Genomic DNA, 18,590 nt, shown 5'->3' on the forward strand with positions numbered 1-18,590 from the left:
TATTATACAATTATAATTCAGAAAAAGGAAATATTGATTGATAATCCATTTTCCAAAAACATTTATAAAACACCTGTGTTTTCTTCATCTTAGTCAAGAATTACTCCATTTTGAAATTTCCGTGTTCTTATTATGACCTTCCTCTTACATAGTTCTCACTCATATTGCATTCTATATTGATATGTATCATACCCATCAGAGAAAATGAACTGCAATATTTTGCAAACACAAGAGCTACCATTCGTTAACCAATACAGACATTTCCATGTAATTATAATTCTTCGTATGAGTTTTCAAGTCAACTTAGCTGCAACTGGGAATAAACAGTTTTTCAACCACTGATGTTAATCCTTTTATTTTGGGGGATGTTCATTATAGTTTATTAAACCTATGCAAGGAGCACGATGGGTTATGTGTTTGGTACAGTTTATCTGTCTGCCTGTCACTGCTTGTCTGTTAGCAAGATTATAATGACCTATTGGATGAACTTACACCTGATCTGGGAAAAGTGATTTAAGACCATCAGAGGAACAAGTGATTACCCCTGGGCTGCACAATAACTCTTAAGAAGTGCCATCAGACTACTGGGACGTACTTGTACCTTTTCTGATTGAGATACTTAAGTTCGTAACATGCATCTCGAAGGAGCAAGATCATGCAAATTTTTGTGGCATATTATGATATCATCTCTCATGGCGACCCTCAAGATTGAATCCAGAAACAAAAGAACGGTAGTTCCTGCGTGTACAATCGGCCACAAAAGTATCGGTGCACAGGGGGTCCGATGCCTACCGAAAACATTCGAACAACTGCTGTACATTACCAACGTCTCACTGTGTATTAACAATGTCTGTTTATACAAACATAACATTTGCTATATGTTTGCAAGAGGATATTGCTGGTTGGCGATATACGACACCTCTCGACATCAGGACTACCAACGTGAGGGACGTCGGACACTAATATTTCGGTAACCTTTGTTCTATGTTCCCAAATGTTTCACGCATAATGTGCACCGATACTTTTGTGAACCATACTATTGTACAAAGTTCATGCACTTCCTGACACATTACCATTACACTGGCACCCAAGTCAAACCTGTATAGAAAAACAAGTTACTGATGTTAAAAATCGAGTGGAAGACAGGTAGTGGCTATGGGAGAAGAAAGGATGACATGCATTATCGAAAGTACGACGCCACGCAAGTTTACGGCAGCCTGAGATAATTCGCAGCTTCTTCAGGTTTTAACAGTACTGACTCACTCAGATGAGATGCCTTCTGGCATTCAGAAAATTTCAACCACAGTAACTCCAATACAATGGTAAGTTATGCAAATATATTTCACGGGTAGGTGTACAATCAACGACAAAAGTCTATATATCTACCTATCGATTGTTGCCAGACGCCTTAATTCCACAAGGGGTGGCCACAAACAAATCGCCTCCATGTCTCCTTGCCCCCCGCCATTTCACTGCCCTGCTCCCAGTTCACACCCCTTCTCTAATATACCTCTCCACTCCATCCCTCCATCTCATCCTCGGCCTCCCCTTCCCTCTCCCCCCTTCCACCTCACTTGCATACACTCTCTTCGTTAGTCTCTCGCTCTCCATCCTCTCCACATGGCCAAACGACCTCAGTTTATTTCTGCTAACTCTTTCTATCACATCCATATCCACATCACAGCGCTCTTCACTTCCTCATATGTCAGTCTGTCTCTCCATGTAACTCCACATGCTCCTTTCAGATAACTTATTTCCACTGTTCTCACTCTTGTGTCCTTCCAACGAAGTCCAAGCTTCACTTCCATACGTTAGAGCTGATATCACAATACTGTCTGCAGTGACTATTTTACTTTCATGCTCACTTCCCTGTTTCTCGTCGCTGCTTTCAAAGAACCAGCAACTTTTCTTCCCTGTTGTACCCTTTCAAGGACTTCATCCTTTAAACTTCCATCCTTACTCATCACATTACCAGAGTACTTAATCGCAGTCACATTTTCCATTTCTTCCTCATCCAGCCTCACTATACATTCAGTGACATCACTTCTCTCAAAGACCATAACTTTGCTCTTCCCTACATTCACCTTTAGATTTCGTTTCTTACACTCACTCCCAAACTCATTCACCAAGCATTGCTGTTCCCTTTCGTCATCGCTTAAAAATACAGGTCATCTACAAACAACAGGACAGGGAGTTTCCAAACACTGCCCTCTCTTATTAAGATAGCTCCAACATCCACTGTCCTACCTTGTATCTTTTTTATAACCCCATCCATATACAGATTGAACAACCATGGAGACATGACACATCCCTGTTTCAGTCCAACATTCAAATAAATAAATTCACTCAGTACACTATCCATACGCACTGCAGCCTTAGCACTCTCATATAAACTCTTCACGGCATTCAGCAAATTCCCATTTATTCCATATATCGTGTCCTGGAATTTGATGAAAACTTCTGTTGAAATGCTAAAGCTTTGGTGCGTTCTGCTTTGCATCCTGCGGATGGTTGATAGCACTGACATGAGTTGCCATTTGCTTCAGGTGACGAGCCTGTGGATGCGAGCATATTTTTCATAACTAAGTGACATGCATTATGTTGTTTTTTTCGACTTAATATTATTTGATCTCTCTCTCTCTCTCTCTCTCTCTCTCTCTCTCTCTTTTTGAAAAGTTTCTCATCCGCTCCCCTTTTTAAATTCAATATTAGGAACACAGCAATTCAAATAGCTAAAGAAATGTTCGGATTTTGGTTTTACTCCTTTATTTACCTTCTGCTTCCTTAAGTTGGTAATTATAAGCTGTGACTGTCGTTATCTGTCATCAAACAATGTTGTTACATATGAGGACAGAGTTAGTGTATAAAGTTAATAGAATATTCTGTTATGAGTAGCGAAATGAATCCCACAGGCTTGAGTTCGAACAGATAATTCAGAATACGAAGTCTATGCACAACTATTCGTGTACTTCATTCTAGGTTCAGTTCGTTTTTCCGGAATAAACCTGCTTACAGGTGCTACCTTCCATCATTGTGGTCCTTTGTTGGTGTGGTAACACCTGAACGATGACCGATGTCAGTAACTGTGCCTTCATCCCTAAAGCGCCTAATCCACTTTTCTACAGTTCTGCTTACACCTAATGTATCTGTTCGGGATTTTTTCTTTCTAAGTAATGTTATATTATGTCCTCTCTCACGTTCCCAGTAGTTGGACGCATGTTGTTTTGCCCTGTTCATAACAAGATAAATAATAGGTCAGTCCGACGTTTCGTAGTAAGGTGTAAGACGTAACAGTCAGGCAGTCATCGCCTGACCGAATACGGTTTACATTTCGCCTCTCTGATGCAGCAATTCTAGCAAATGGATGTTAAGGCTTCGGACTTTCCTTCGTTCGTTTATACTGTCATCTCATCAGCAGCAGATATGAAGCTTGAAGAAAGCCAGGCTAGCCAACCACGAATATGTAGCTGTGGTAGAGCTCTCATAATGTTTCACATGTTACACTTACTCTTTGAACAAAACCGGGACACTACTTTTGCCTTTCACTGTATAGTCCAAGACTAAGGTCGTCGGACTTGGGAATTTTGTCAGTCAAGAGATGGCACGTAAACCGTTGCTTAGAAAGAGGCGGTGTCAGCAAGTGGGAGGAGGGTGAGTTTAAAGAGGAGTGAGAGGGGAGTCAGTAAGTGGAGAGTTTGGGCTCGTGTTCACTGGTTTAGACTTGTGTGTCACCAAGCTGTGAAGGCCAGATTGGTGCATTTAGTCAGGACTAGCACTTGAATAAAATGTTTACTTAAAACAGGTATCATCCGGAAAATGGTGCATAAGTTAAATTTCATTTGGTAGGAGCTTTCCCATGATGAGAGAAATCGTGTGACGGAAGTCAGGGTGATGTTACGTGGGTTTTATGTTTCTGCACCTGTAAAGATTAACTGTAGCTATATATTTCTGTAGTCAGCCAAAAAAGTTGTGTCTTGTTCTGAACCCTGTATATATTCAAGCAGATAAATGTGATATTCGTCCGAGCAATGCTGGGACACGGGCAAACAAAGAGCCCGTCAGAGATGCGCTTAACTTGCACGAGCTTGAATTATCGAGGGGGTGGGTATTCCCTGACTGTGGTGAGTAATACTCGTAATTGTAAAGGAGCACGTGCAACGATGCAAGCGGCATCCATGAAATCATCCCCTGTCCGAGCAAAAGTCGTGTCAGGGTGAGACCTGAGCATGGTAGTGGCTGGGCAGTACAGAAGATAATGAATGAGTGGCTCCACAGATGTGACCAAACAATGGGTACACGGGTCTGACTCTGTACCGACAATTTGTTTGTAGCATGGAAACCCCAGACATATGCGCCTGAGCCTCACTACAATATAGTTGGGTATGCCTTTAAAGGGTAACAAAAGAGAATATGATGTGGCGGTGGCATACCATGTAGCAGAGCGAGAGCCTTCTGTAACCAAAAGCTGATGTTCCTCTCGAGACTGCCTGCTAATGGTAGCAGTGAGAGTGCTAATGACGTGTGATAGGCTGGGGCGCAGTTTAAATGTGACGTCAGGAAGCGAGCAAGCTGAGCGTGCTGCGTCATCAGCACGCTCATTGCCGCTGATTCCAACATGACCTGGGAGCCAATGGAGAATAATAGTGGCACCCCTACGGACGAGAAGGGATGCAAAAGTAAAAATCGCCATCAGAAGAAAGACGTTGTCCTTAAGGGAGAAAGATCTTAGCCTCTGAAGGGAGGAAAGTGAGTCTGTGTGAATTACGACACGGTGATGATGATGGTGATGAGCATGGCGCAATGCACCCAGGATGGCAGCAAGCTCTGCCTGAAAAGCGGATACACCCTGAGAGAGTCGCCAAGATTCAATTGTTTGCCCAGAGACAAAGGCCGCCCCAGCAGAGCCATCAGAGGATACTGAACCATCCGTAAAATAAGTGGCTGAGTCTGGTGAATCTAGAGCCGCAACCCGACTAAGACCCTCTTGACAGAGGAGTGCAGGAATGGAAGTTCGAGGTTTGGCTTCAGAGGGGCATACAAATTTAAAAAGAGGGGGGTCCCATGGTGGTGGATCAGTGTACCCAGGAAAGGGAGAGTCAGGATCTAGGCAGAGGCTTGCAGCAGCTCCCAGTCCAAGGATAACAGCAGTTGTAGTCCGGGTCCAGTCACGCTGAGTGGCAGGCTTGGGTGGGCGGCACAAAAGACGTTGTAGGAGGGCAGAGACAAGCAGGTGGGGCCGGCACCGTATCAGCTGCAGAGTGATGACTGCCGCTCGTAGCGCAACACGATGCGCCAGAGACGGCAAACCACTCTCCATACAGAGATTGACAATCCGGGTCCAGGGTGGAGCACCCAGCATGATACGGAGTGCATTGTTCTGAATAACCTCCAGAGATCTGGAGACTGATGGAGCGAGTCCGGTCAAACAGATGGCACTGTAGTCCACCAGGGATCGGATGGCATGTATATAAAATGTTCGGAGGACTGAGTACGACGCCCCCAAACTCCGCTTGGAGAGATAGCGGAGAGCAGCCAGTCTGGTGGAAGCACGCTCCCGCAGGTACCGAACATGGCAGGCAAAAGTAAAACCCCTGTCAAGCCAGACTCCCAGATACTGATGCACAGTGACAAGAGAGAGCTGCTGCCCCCCAAGCAGCATAGGAAAGTCTGGGGGACGGAGTCCAAAGGGCAGACACTTTGTCTTATTAAAATTTATCTTCAGCCCTAGCTCAGTACATTTGGCATGCAAACGAGAAAGGGTCAAGTCCGCCTGCATGAAGCAGTCCCTCCTAGTAAAGACGAGGGCCTGATCGTCCGCATAGCAGAGGAGGATAATGCCAGGCCCATAGTCTACAGTTAAGAGCCCCTCCATAAGAATGTTAAAAAGGAGAGGGCTCAAAACGCTCCCCTGGGGGGTGCCGTTAGGATGTAGGTGAAAGGGGGAAAGGTGTCCCTGGAATCAGACCCCTGCGGATCGATCTTTAAAAAAATCCTGGATCCAGGATAGGAGCCTGCCTCTCACACCCCTGGCCACAAGAGCTGCCAGGATTACAGTGGGGCTTGCCAATTCAAAGGCTTTCTCGAGGTCGAGGAAGACAGCCATTCCCCCTCCTCCCTTCAGCTCCCCAAGGAATGACGTGAGGCAGTGGGTGGTACACCTGCCTGGATGGTAGGCATAAATCCCTGGGTGCAGCGGTCCCAGCCGCCAAACAAGCCGAGCCCGCACAACCCTCTCAGCCGTCTTAGCAACACAGCTGAGAAGGGAGATGGGGCACATGGCGGCGGGATCACGAGGCTTCGGAATTGGGTGGATAACAGCTGCCTTCCACGACCTCGGCAGACACCCCTCAGACCACGAGAGGTTGAGCAGATCAAGTAGACGTTCTCTACCACAATCTCCAGCATGTGACAGGAGAGAGTATGTGAGCCCATCGAGCCCAGGCGCAGTGTCCTCCCTGTGCTGCAGCGCTTTGAGGAGCTCCCCACTGGTGATCAGACAGTCAGCAGGGTCAGACCTATCACACGCTGCCTGAATTGCTGCAGCGCGAGACGTGGACAGGTGCACCAGTAGGGCTCTGACAGACTGCGGGAGATTAGAAGAGGCAGAGCGGTCAGTGAAGTGCTGAGCAAGACGGCTGGCCTCAGCGGCAGGGTCAGGATGGGAGGGAGGGCGAGGAGGGCGTGGATCAGAGACGGACCTGATTCTCCTCCACATCTCACGGAGAGTGGAGTGAGAGTCTAGGGTACGACACCATCTAATCCACGCCTCCTCCCTAAGGCGGCGCTTCTCAGAAGCCACATGCCGCGTGATGGCAACCAGGTACCGGCGGTGCGGAGATGTGCGGCGCTGTCAGTACTGCTTGCGTGCTGCACTGAGTCTCCGGTTCAGTTCCTTGACCCTGTCGCAGTAGAACCAGCCGTCTCGGTAGCACCTCGTCGAGTGCTGCCGCAGCGGGATAGCAAGAGAAGCAGCTTGTGCCAAAATACTTGCTACCTGATCTGCTCTGCTCTCGAGGTCTGAGGCAGGAGGAGATGTCTCAAAGGCCGCCGTGAGAGCACGGGCAAAGGCCATCCAGTCTGCTTTGCGTAGGTCCCACCGTGGTGGAGGAGGTGGGGGTGGCAGGAGGGGAGCGGGAGGCAGGTAAACAATAAGGGCAAAGTGATCACTTGCAAGGTGGGGGTGGAGTGACCACGACACCAAGCCCACTAGTGGTGCTGACACTAGGGAGAGATCGAGGTGACCTCCCGCAATATGGGTGGCCTCTGCCACATCATTTAATAGGGAGACACCACCCATCTCCTCCGGAACCGAAGAGATGTGCCGTCCTGCTTCATTGGACTGAAGAGGCGAAGATAGAAAGGCATGGTGGGCGTTAAAGTCGCCCCCTATGTACACGGCTCCCCTGGCAGCCTGGGAGAACAGGTCTTCCAACTCCAGGGTGCCCCTTTGGCTCCGGTATACATTATATACCGTCAGGGGCGACGTAGCCAGATGGAGAACCACACCCTGGACCTTCACATCAGGTCCACAGAAAGGAGGGGGCTCACAATCCGTGCACGCAATGTGGTCCTGAACCAGAACGGCACATCCCCGTGTGACGCCACAAACATACGGAAGGAGATGGGTGGTGTAACCCGAGAGACGAAAAGTGGTATTATCTGGGAGCAGGGTCTCTTGCAGGAGAATTACATGAGGACGGTCCCTGGCAGCCACCTCCTGAAGGTGGGCGAGCTTGCTCCATGACCCTAAACAGTTCCACTGTAGGACTCGGAGGCTGGCAGCGGTGTCTGGCACTGGGGATGATCTGTCTAGAGGCCAAGGGCTCTGCGCTCTTCCTCGATCGCTGCTGTGGCTGGTGTGAGCCCCGAAGGAATGTTGACTGGCATACGAGGGCAAGGCAGAGGAAGCTGGGTGGGTAGCGGCTCTTCCACGGTTGTCTGTGTGGGAGATGATGCAGGAGGTACCAGGGAAGAAGAGCACGGGTGTTGTTTTGCCTCCACCACTTGGTCGAGGATGACGTTCACAGCCTGTACCAATGGTGCCATTTCCAGAGGCCTGCCGAGAAGCGTCCCTAGCACCTGAGCCAAGCTTGTAGCAATTTCCGTCCCCAGTGTACGCAATTCTTCCCTGGTGAAGACTATGAGAGGACAGCCCGTGTTGTGGGGCGTGGGTGGAGTAAATTCCTCGACTGTCTGCCGAACTGAGGGGGGGAAGAGGGTGATGGACCTCCACAGTCGTCGTGTGACGAGTGAGAGCAGGTTGGAGGGGCGGAAACGCTGCCTCGTCTAGCACTGGGGGTGCAGTCGCTGCTGGACGGCGTTGCTTCCCCCAAATGAAAGTTCCCGGAGGTGCCGGTTTGTTGCTGCTCGCCTGTTGCTTCTTCACCCAGGTGACTTGGCGTTCTCGCTCTCGATCGACAAGTGCAACTCTGGTTGGGCAGCTGGGGTGCCACGCATGATGTTTTCCCGAGCAGTTGGGGCAGCGGGTAGAGACAGCTTCCTTGGCCTTGAACTTGGCGAAGCACCTCTCCGTTTCATGCGGGCCGCTGCACATCCCACAGACTGTGGCATGGTTGCAAGTGGCTCTGTGGTGCCCGTATCGCTGGCACCTGTAGCAACGGAGTGGCTCCGGGGTGAAGGGGCGAAGGTGATATTCTCCCCAGTTCCCCAGGTCGATCACAGGGATCAGAGGACCCCGCAGGGTGACGATGAGCTGTCGAGTCTTCTCCCTGGTCCGCGCTTTCTGGCAGTGGGTTGCCTCTTTGACCTGAGGGTGCTGTAGCAGTATCTCCATAGGCATCCGCAAGGGATAACCCATGACGACTGCCTTCGTTGACTGTTGGCCGGGCGTCAGCTCGACTAGCTTGACAGGGGAGGCCTCGTCCTGCAGAGCTGTTCTCAAGAGGTCGTAAGCTCCCTCGTCCTTCGGCACCAACACCGAGCTTCTATCCCGTCCTATCAGGTTGGAGCAGCGTAGCCCTGGCAGGTGACGTTTTAGTGCAGCCACGGCGTCGTAACTCGTCGCATGCCCATCCTGGACCGGCACACGGAACGCTGGGAATGCAGAGCGGGGCGGCGGACGCACAGCTACTGACACGGAGGGACGAGCAGCAGGGGGACCCCTGAGAGGAGGCCCAGTACGTACTGCCGGAGAAGGGCCGTTTCCCTGGCGACCACGCCTCGATCCCTTGCGTGCCACGGGGGTGAAACCCTCATCCTCATGCAGAGCAGGATCAGAAGAGGGGGAGATCTGAGTCGCAGCAGGAGCCTCCGACGGGACCTCCAGCCGCTTGGGAATACGAGCAGACCTAGCCGGCCTAGGCTCGTGAGAGGGTGCGCAGGTGGGAGCGCGAGGCTGTGGACCGAGGGCTCGGTTCACGGGGGTGCCTTGCCGTGAAGCAGGGCTGGCAGCCGCACGTAGGGAAGCTGAAGTGCCCTTGTTGGAAGAGAGAGAGGGTGGAGCAGGTGCAACCTCCTCCATAGCCTCATGTCGGCGGGCTGCCTTGGCAGAACGGGTTGAGGCACCATGCGAGCGAGGTACCACTCCCGTAGACTTTGGTAGAGAGGGGTCAGCACAAGAAACCTCGTGAGCTGACGAGTGGGAGCTGGAGTCAGAAAAATGACGCTCCCGCTTCGTGCCTGTAGCAGGACACGGGTTGGAGGGCCTCGACTGAGGGAGCGGGAGGCGGGAATGCCCCTGGGGCCTAGGGATGCAAGATCCCTTCATGCTGCACACACAAGCAGTGAAAAACTCAGTCCACACACACACACACACACACACACACACACACACCTCACACACACAACCACTCAAACAGCACAAACAAAAAACAGCAAAAGTGGCCAAGGTCCCTACAGTGACGGGCAACCTATGCTCCCCACCCTCTAAAGGGCGATGGGAGGCCCCGCCACTGCCCCTTTCGGGTCTTCCCTAAACTAACAGAGCCGCCCTCACTGCCTCCTATAACCAGGCCCTAAAGGCAACCCTTCATGGAAGTGCCCTAACGGCACCCCTTCAGGGTTCGGCATCGTACTACAGTGAGGGACACTAACGGCAGGCCAAAAAAAAAAAACACTAACACACTGCCAATCACACACAGGCAAACAGAGACAGAGTCCCAGGAAAACCTGGAAAAACGTCTAAAAAACCTTTCTCAGTGCCAGAGACTAAGTCCCAAAAGTGGCAAAAGCTGAGAAAACAGGCGAAAAATCGGCACTAGTAAATGAGACTGAGTCCAGCACCAGTGGGAAAACAGTCAGAGCTCTGCATCAGACGGTGTCTAGGCAGGGAGTGCAGATAAATGGAAGAAGCAGGGATTCCTTCACAAGTGTGACCGCTGTGTCAAACCAGACGGTGGTTGGGGTTAGTGGTTTGGGGGTGGAGGTGGGGTAGTGGAGGATGATCTGTTATGTTTTATACACCATATATTACTGTTGGGTGGAAATTGTTGGGAATAACATACTGGGTAATAGGATTATGGTCAACTATTATCACTATTGTCACTAAATGACTACATATGCATCCTCATGAGCTTACATGTAATCAATATATACTGCAGTTTCATATACATGAGCTGTCATGTCTAATGCATCTTTGATATTTGGAATACTTCATAGGACGGAATATGGGTGGATTACGTTTCATAACGAGTGTTTGAGATTTAATGAAACGTCATGACTATGATAATATATAACAGCGTATGAGTCTTCCCTCTATTTCCCGTCGCCCAATACAGATAACTGAATGACTGTGAAGATATGACTATATGCTGGTGGGTGTCTGTCTTGGTTGCATCACAGTGCGTAACACCTGTGACTAGGGTTCCCTCACCCCTTTACCAAAACACTAACTATCTATCTATCTATCTATAGCCCGATGCCCTAATCCTGCAAAGGGTGGCTGCAGACAAAACGCCTCCAAGTCACTCTGTCACCCACCATTTGACTCCCCTCCCCCCAACTCACCCCCCCTCCCTCATATACCTCTCAACTCTATCCCTCCACCTCATCCTCGGTCTACCCCTCCCTCTCCCTCCCTCCACCTCACCTACATACACCCTCTTAGTCAGTCTTTCATTCTCCATTCTCTCCACATGTCCAAACCACCTCAGTGTATTTCTCCTAATCTTTTCAACCACATCCACATCTACCCCACAACGTTCCTTCACTTCTTCATTCGTTAACCTGTCCCTCCACGTCACTCCACATGCTCCTCTCAAGTAACTCATTTCCACTGCTCTCACTCTTGACTTGTTCCCTTCTTGCAAGGTCCACGCCTTGCTTCCATACGTCAGGGTAGGGATCACAATACCATCATGCAGTGACTTCTTAACTTCCATACTCACCTCCCTATTTCTCATCACTGCTTTCAGTGTACCAACAACCTTTCTTCCCTGCTGTACCCTTTCACGTACTTCATCCCCCAAAGTTCCATCCTTACTCATCACACTACCCAAGTACTTGAATGCACTCACATTCTCCATATCCTCACCATCCAACCTCACTGCACACTCTGTGACTTCATTCCTCTCAAACACCATAACTTTACTTTTGTTTACATTAACTTTCAGCTTCCTCCTCCTACACACTGTCCCAAATTCATTCACCAAACCTTGCAACTCCCATTCATCTTCACTCAACAATACTGTATCATCAGCAAACAGCAACACCGGAAGCTTCCAAATCTCACCCTCATTCATTAGGGCCACCCCCACATCCACTGCCCTACCTTGCACCTCCTTTACAACCCCATCCATATATATATATTAAACAGCCATGGAGACATCACACACCCCTGTTTCAGTCCCACATTGAGATCAAAGAACTCACTCAGCTCACCATCCACTCGCACCATAGCCCTAGCTCCCTCGTACATACTCTTCACAGCACTCAACAATTTCCCCTCCACTCCATATATTCTTAATACCTTCCACATACCTTGCCTATCTATTCTGTCATAAGCTTTCTCCAAGTCCATGAAGGCAGCATACACTTTCCTTCCCTTCTCTAGATACTTCTCCACTAAACATCTTAGAACAAATATCTGATCTACACACCCTTTTCCCTTCCTAAATCCCCCTTGTTCTTCTCCAACTAGCTCCTCTGTCATATGCCTAACCCTATCAGTGAGTATTCTACCATATATTTTACCAGTCACACTAAGAAGGCAAATACCCCTATGGTTACCACATACTTCTCTCTCCCCTTTTCCTTTGTACAGAGGAACAATTATACCTGATTTCCAGTCCTCTGGAACCCTTCCCTCTTCCCAAGCCAATCTACACAACTTCCATATCCACTCCACAACAATCTCACCCCCATACCTAAGCATTTCACCACACACTCCATCAATTCCTGGGGCCTTTCCCAGCTTAATCTTCTTCATCGCTTCCACTACTTCCGACCTACTGATCTCTTCCTCCCTCCTCTCATCTCTTCTTCTCCCAGCCATTCCCCAACCACTTATACTCACACTGCTCTCACTCTCTACATTCAACAAATCCTCAAAGTGCTCCTTCCATCTCCTCAATTTCTCTCTCTTCTCCACCAACAATCTTTTTTTTCTATCTTTCACTCCCCTACTATTTCCTCTTTCACACTGCCTTACTTTCTTTACCTCCTTCCAAAACAATTTCTTACTCTCCCTCCATTTCACACTCAGATTCCTCCCAAACTCTTCATCCACTTTCTTCTTACTCTCCTTCACCAGTCTCTTAACTTCCCTTCTCCTGCTCACATATACCTCTCTCTTCTCTCTCTCATCTTCTCCCCTACCTCTACTCGCCAACCATTCACCATATGCCTTCTTCTTTTGTTCCACAGCTCGTTTCACCTCATCATTCCACCATGCTGTCCCTTGCACACCCTTGCATCTCCTCCTCACTCCACAAACCGCCTCACACGCTGCGCTTATCTCTTCCGTGAATATCTTACATACGTCTTCCACCCCTTCCATCTGCTCTAGCTCATACCTTCCCAATCTTTCTTCCACTATCCTCTTATACTCTGACATTTTCTCACTATCTTGCAATTTCTCCACTCTTCTCACAGGAGCTTCTTCCTCCTGTCTTCCCCTTCGTCTCCTCAACCACTTTCTTTGCAGCTCTACCTTGGCCATCACTAAGTGATGGTCCGAGACTCCATTCCCCCACCCTCTCCACACTCTTGCATCCAACACTTGTCTTCTCATTCGCTCATCCACACACACACATAGTCTATCATTGCCTTTCGTTTAACAAGTTCACCATCCATCCTCCTCATTACTCTCCATGTATACAGGTGGATCATCTTATGACGAAAGTAGGTGTTGGCTATTGCCAACCCCTTACCAGCACAGATGTCCACCAAAGCACTACCATTCCCATCTACTTCAGATGGCACACCCCACTGACCAACCACTCCATCCACTCGTACATTCCCAACTTTGCCATTCATGTCTCCAATCAACAGCACTCTCTCGCTCCTCTCAAACTTGTCCATACATGCTTCTACTCTCGCCCAAAACTCATCTTTCACTCTTGCCACTCGATCCTCTGTTGGAGCATACACACATACAATCGCCCATGCTTGTATACCTACTTTCATCCTCACCCATACAATCCTTGCACCCACTGTTCCATACTCTCTTATATTCTCCTTCCACTTCTTGCTTATCATCAGACATACTCCCTCTCTTGCCCTCTCATTCTCACTGACTCCCGCACATATACCTACACCGTATTCCCATTCTCTCATCCTTTCACCTTTCCATTTAGTTTCAGTCAATCCACATATATCCACTTTTGCATCCTCAGGCACCTGGACAATCTCTCTCTCTTTCACTTCATCATTCACTCCTCTCACATTCCATGTTCCCACCCTCAGAATGTCCTTTGTCCGTTCCTTAGTCGTCAACGTATGGTCCGTCCGGGTCCGAGGCGCTTTATTTGCTTTTTTAGTTAGTTCTTTTTACGGGGTGGGGCACTAACCCACCACCAACCCTTTTAGTCGCCTCGTACGACAAGCAGGGATACTGGGGGAGTATTCTTGAAACCCCCCTACCCCCAGGGTAAAGAAAGTAATGCTTTTCTTGTTATTACTGTGAAAGCATCGCATGCCTCTGTGCCACACCACATTTGGTATGTAATAAAATCCTCTTATGTTCAGAAGGTAAACATACACTAAAAACACAGATGTCTGTCCTTCACTGCCATGTTTTGTGACTATTTAATGCCTGGCAGGGGGGATGTGGCGGGAAGGTGGAGAGGGCGGGGTAGCACCTCGTCATTTTTGCTAACGCTCGTTTGGCTTCACGTTCTGGGAATTATTTCAGGTTGACGTTACAGATCATTACTTACAGGTATTAAATAAGGTGTAATATCACATCTAGCACGTTTACTTTGTGGTTTATTGCCAGATTACACAGCCAACAATACCTACAGCACACACATCCTCCACTACGCCACCTCCACCCCCAAACCACTCATCCCCACCACCATCTGGTCTGACACAAGTGCCAGACTTATGAAGTTATCTCTGCTGCTTATCTATTCGAATATTTACGGGGTTCGGAACGAAGACACGACTTTTCTGTTTGACTATACCGACGTTTCGGTGTATATGTCCCTCTGTTAGCCTTTTTTATCATCCATTTAGCCATTTGTGCTATTCAAGAGTAGTGTTCATGTCAAGTAAAATTAAGGGATGTAGGATCAGTCGTTGGGAAGAGATTTTTTCGCCTTTTCGCTGCTAAGGGTATCACTGTGAATGATACATCGGTTTGCCTTAACCAGAAGAATATCGTTTGATGGTAAGGCCCCTTCAGCGGTCTGCATTAACCAGAAGAATATCATTTGATGTTAAGGCCCCTTAACAAGGTCAGTATTTATTTACAGTATCATGTTGTCAATATTAGCCTATAATTACAAATGACTATAAGGTCATATGATCAATATTATGGACAAACTTGTTAGTACATGATCAGTATTATGGACAAACTTGTCAGGCACTGCTATCATTTTGCGTGTTTTTTTTACGTATTTATGTCTCGGTTTCGACAGCGACACTGTTTTACCCCATACACCCACTCATCCACCGGTCAACCACTCCGTCCCTACTCACTTACCCATGTGTAGTTAGCCCGTCACCTTCCTTCCCCTCTGGAAAGACACAGATCCCTCCACCGACCAACTCACAAAGCGCACCCATCCTACTCACATGCCGAACCCACAATACCACTCCACCCGTCCAACTACCTACCAAACCTTTCCACAGATTCAGCGACCCTATCCTGCCCACCTACCACACGCAGCTCGCCGACCACACTTATTTCGCCCACTCAACCCCCTTCGCCCACCACAACCACTCCCACTCCCACTCCAACCTCCTCTACTTTTCACTCATTCTGCCCATTCACCCCACACACCCTGACCAACCACCTAACCCATACTCCCTGTCCCCCCACCCTACTCATCTGCCAACCAACCTACCCACAAAGCCACCAAGCTTGGATCATCACAAGATTACCTACAATTGTACACACACACACACACACACACACACACACACACACACACACACACAGCATCAGTAGCAGCAGCTTTTACTAGGGGCGAGGAAGCAATGTTTACTCTCAGTTAAGTTTGGACCATCAAAAGATGACCTACAATTGTTCACACACACACACACACACACACACACACACACACACACACACACACACACACACACACACACACAGGAGCGAGGAAATGATGTTTACTCTCAGTAAGTTTGGAAATGAATGGCTCGGCCTAACCCAACCGTCTTCTTTTTTTCTTTTTTAATGCAAGGAAGAAGCAACCAAATACCAGGAGCCCACCAACAGTTCCTTCCAAGAAAAAACAAAAGCAATACAACACACAACCAAATTCAAGATCTCTTCATTTCCAGATGGCTGGACAGTTCCAAAGTTGACCTGTTGCATAAATGAAGCACTGGGAGTAACGGTTAACACTTGCATGAGAGAGCTGGACAGAAAAAGGATGAGAGTTGTTTCTAGACAGCTGTGACGTGCCCGTCTTAGTGGTGGAGGGGTGCAAGCAGAGTGTTCAGAGGAGCAGCGATGAAAAGAGATAAAGATGCAACAGTGCGGTTGAAGGAAGCCAGTAAGAGGAGAGGAGTTAATGAGAAGAAAAGCCTTTGACTCCACCTTGTTGAGAAGAGCTGTATGTGGGGATACTCCCCACACATGAGAGTTGTACTCCACACAGAGATGAATAAAACCCGTGCATAAAGTCAACAACTGTGCAGGGGTAAAGAAGGTACGGAGTCGGCTTAGCACACCTAATCTCTTGGAAGCAGATTTTACAAGAGATGTAATATGATCTTTCCAAGATAAATCGCTAGAGAATGAAACCCCAAGTATGTTTAAAGATGATGCAAGATTGAGCTGGATATTAGTAAACATTAGCAGGTATTCCTGTAGAAGATTTTGACGGAATGATAAGTGTAAGAACTGAGTTTTTTACACATTAAAAACAACAAGATTACTTTTATCCCAGTCAGAGATGCGAGCCAAGTCAAACATTAGGTGTGCCATAGCCCTTGATGTTGAAGTAACTGCTGAGAAGGACCTTGCGGGAGGCGGATGGAAAGGCGAAGAGTGGAATCATCAGCGTATGAGTGGATGTAGTTAGATATACAGCTTAGCTCATTGATAAATACAAGGAGGAGAGTTGGTGATAGGACAGAGCCTTGAGGGATGCAACTATTGATAGATCTAGGAAAAAAACTGTGGCCGTCTACAGCAGCAGCTACAGAACGACCAGAAAGGAAGCTAGAAATGAAGGCACAGATAGAGGGATAGAATCAGTAAGAGGACAGTTAGGAAATTAACTATTTATGCCAGACTCGATCGAAAGCCTTTGAGATGTCAGGTGCAATGGCAAAGCCTTCATCAAAGCCCCGAAAGGAGGATGACCAGGAGTCTAAAAGGCTGGCGAGAAGATCACCATTGGAGCGTCCCTGACTGAACCCATAATGACGATCAGAAAGAAGGTTGTGATAGGAAAGATGAGTTTTTAAAAATTTTTCTTTAGAAGAGACTTGCAAACTTTTGAGATAAAGGATGTTAAAGCACCTGGGCGATAGTTAGAGGGTTTGGAATGGTCACCTTTCTTTGAAACAGGCTGAATGAGAGCAAACTTCCAGCAAGAAGGAAAGGTACAAGTCGACAGACAAAGACGAAAGAGCTATGTGAAGCAGAGTTGAAATTCGTTCTGCATGTGATACATTCATTAAGTTTTGTTATCAACTAAAAACTCATAAAGGCGAAGGAACCCCTTGGAATCTGGAGTTTTCCAAGGGAGTGTCCAACTCTAATCAGTGAACGCCTCAGTTAGGAACTCAAATTAAAAATAATTTTCCCTCAAAACACTGTTTTTGGCATTAACTCTAGCGATTTATCGGAGATTCCGCTTATAACTTTATATCAGAGAGAACTTGCGTTAACATGGCCCTTGCTCGCTCATCACGCACTCACAAATGCACTTTACTGGTAGTATAGAATGCAGTACTTCAAACTTCAGACTGTAGCACCAGTCGAATAGGGCGTTACCCCCGAGGCAAGCTGGTGACAGGGAGAGCGGGAGCTCCAGTTTTACCAGCCAGCAGGATTTGTTCCTGACCACCTCCCTTTGCTCAACATTTTCAGTGTTTTCATAACCACAAAGAGCAGGCCAGCATATTCTCATAATATACCTTCATCTGTTTACACCACACAACATGCACATTAAGTACCACACCTTCAATTTCCATCCCTTTAGCAATGGCCGCTGTCCCGAAATGCAACTATTTGGAACTCGCTTCCCCAGAGTTGTTTCCCCCAAAACTTCAACCTATGGCTGTTCGAATCCAGCCGTTACAGATTTTTTATGAATGGAGGACACCTATAATTTGGTGTACGGATTTTTTTATTTATTTGTTTTTCCATTCTCTGTTCCGTTATTATTAAACACACACACACACACACACACACACACACACACACACACACACACACACACACACACACACACACACACACACACACACACGCCACACTCTCAACGTTACCATCTCCGAACCACTCACAACACCAGAAATACAAGGATTCGTGGTAGCTAATTTCAAACATGTCTTCGTTAATATCAATCATATTAATACTCATATTGGTACATGCCCTCCGTAAAGAGTTGTACTTTACAATTCAAAAATAAAACAGACACATTTCGCCTGTTATAAAACAGAAAAGAGGAACTTGGTGCAAATACTTTTAACTTTTAAACAACGAAAATTATTAATTGTCCTTCATTTCTTTCAGTTCAAAGATTAATCGAGTATTTCAAATCTGTTTGAAACATTGTCTTACACATGAGTTCCTGTTCCTACTGTATGGGTACTACAAACATGCTCATCCATAAAAGATGCAATGGAGCGTGCAGGGGAAAAACCGTGGCTTTTCACATTTATTACATATACTTTTTGGTAGTAGGTGGTGGTGACCATCATCCACTCAGATGATACAGTGCTACTTCCACCCACACACTTATCATTGCTTCTCCATGTCTGTCTTCCTCTATTCCTATTGCTCC

At 47.6% G+C, this 18,590-nt stretch overlaps 1 protein-coding gene across 1 annotated transcript in view; it reads right to left on the minus strand.

Annotated features, from left to right (window-relative positions):
• Positions 1-18,590, minus strand: part of LOC145408957 (uncharacterized) — a 229,634-nt gene that overhangs the window by 50,488 nt on the left and 160,556 nt on the right. The gene's annotated exons all lie outside the window — the stretch shown is intronic.

The sequence above is a fragment of the Coenobita brevimanus genome, chromosome 79 (assembly GCF_032717465.1).
Source record: "Coenobita brevimanus isolate Jiangsu-jjx chromosome 79, ASM3271746v2, whole genome shotgun sequence".
In the NCBI taxonomy this organism is placed as follows: domain Eukaryota; kingdom Metazoa; phylum Arthropoda; class Malacostraca; order Decapoda; family Coenobitidae; genus Coenobita; species Coenobita brevimanus.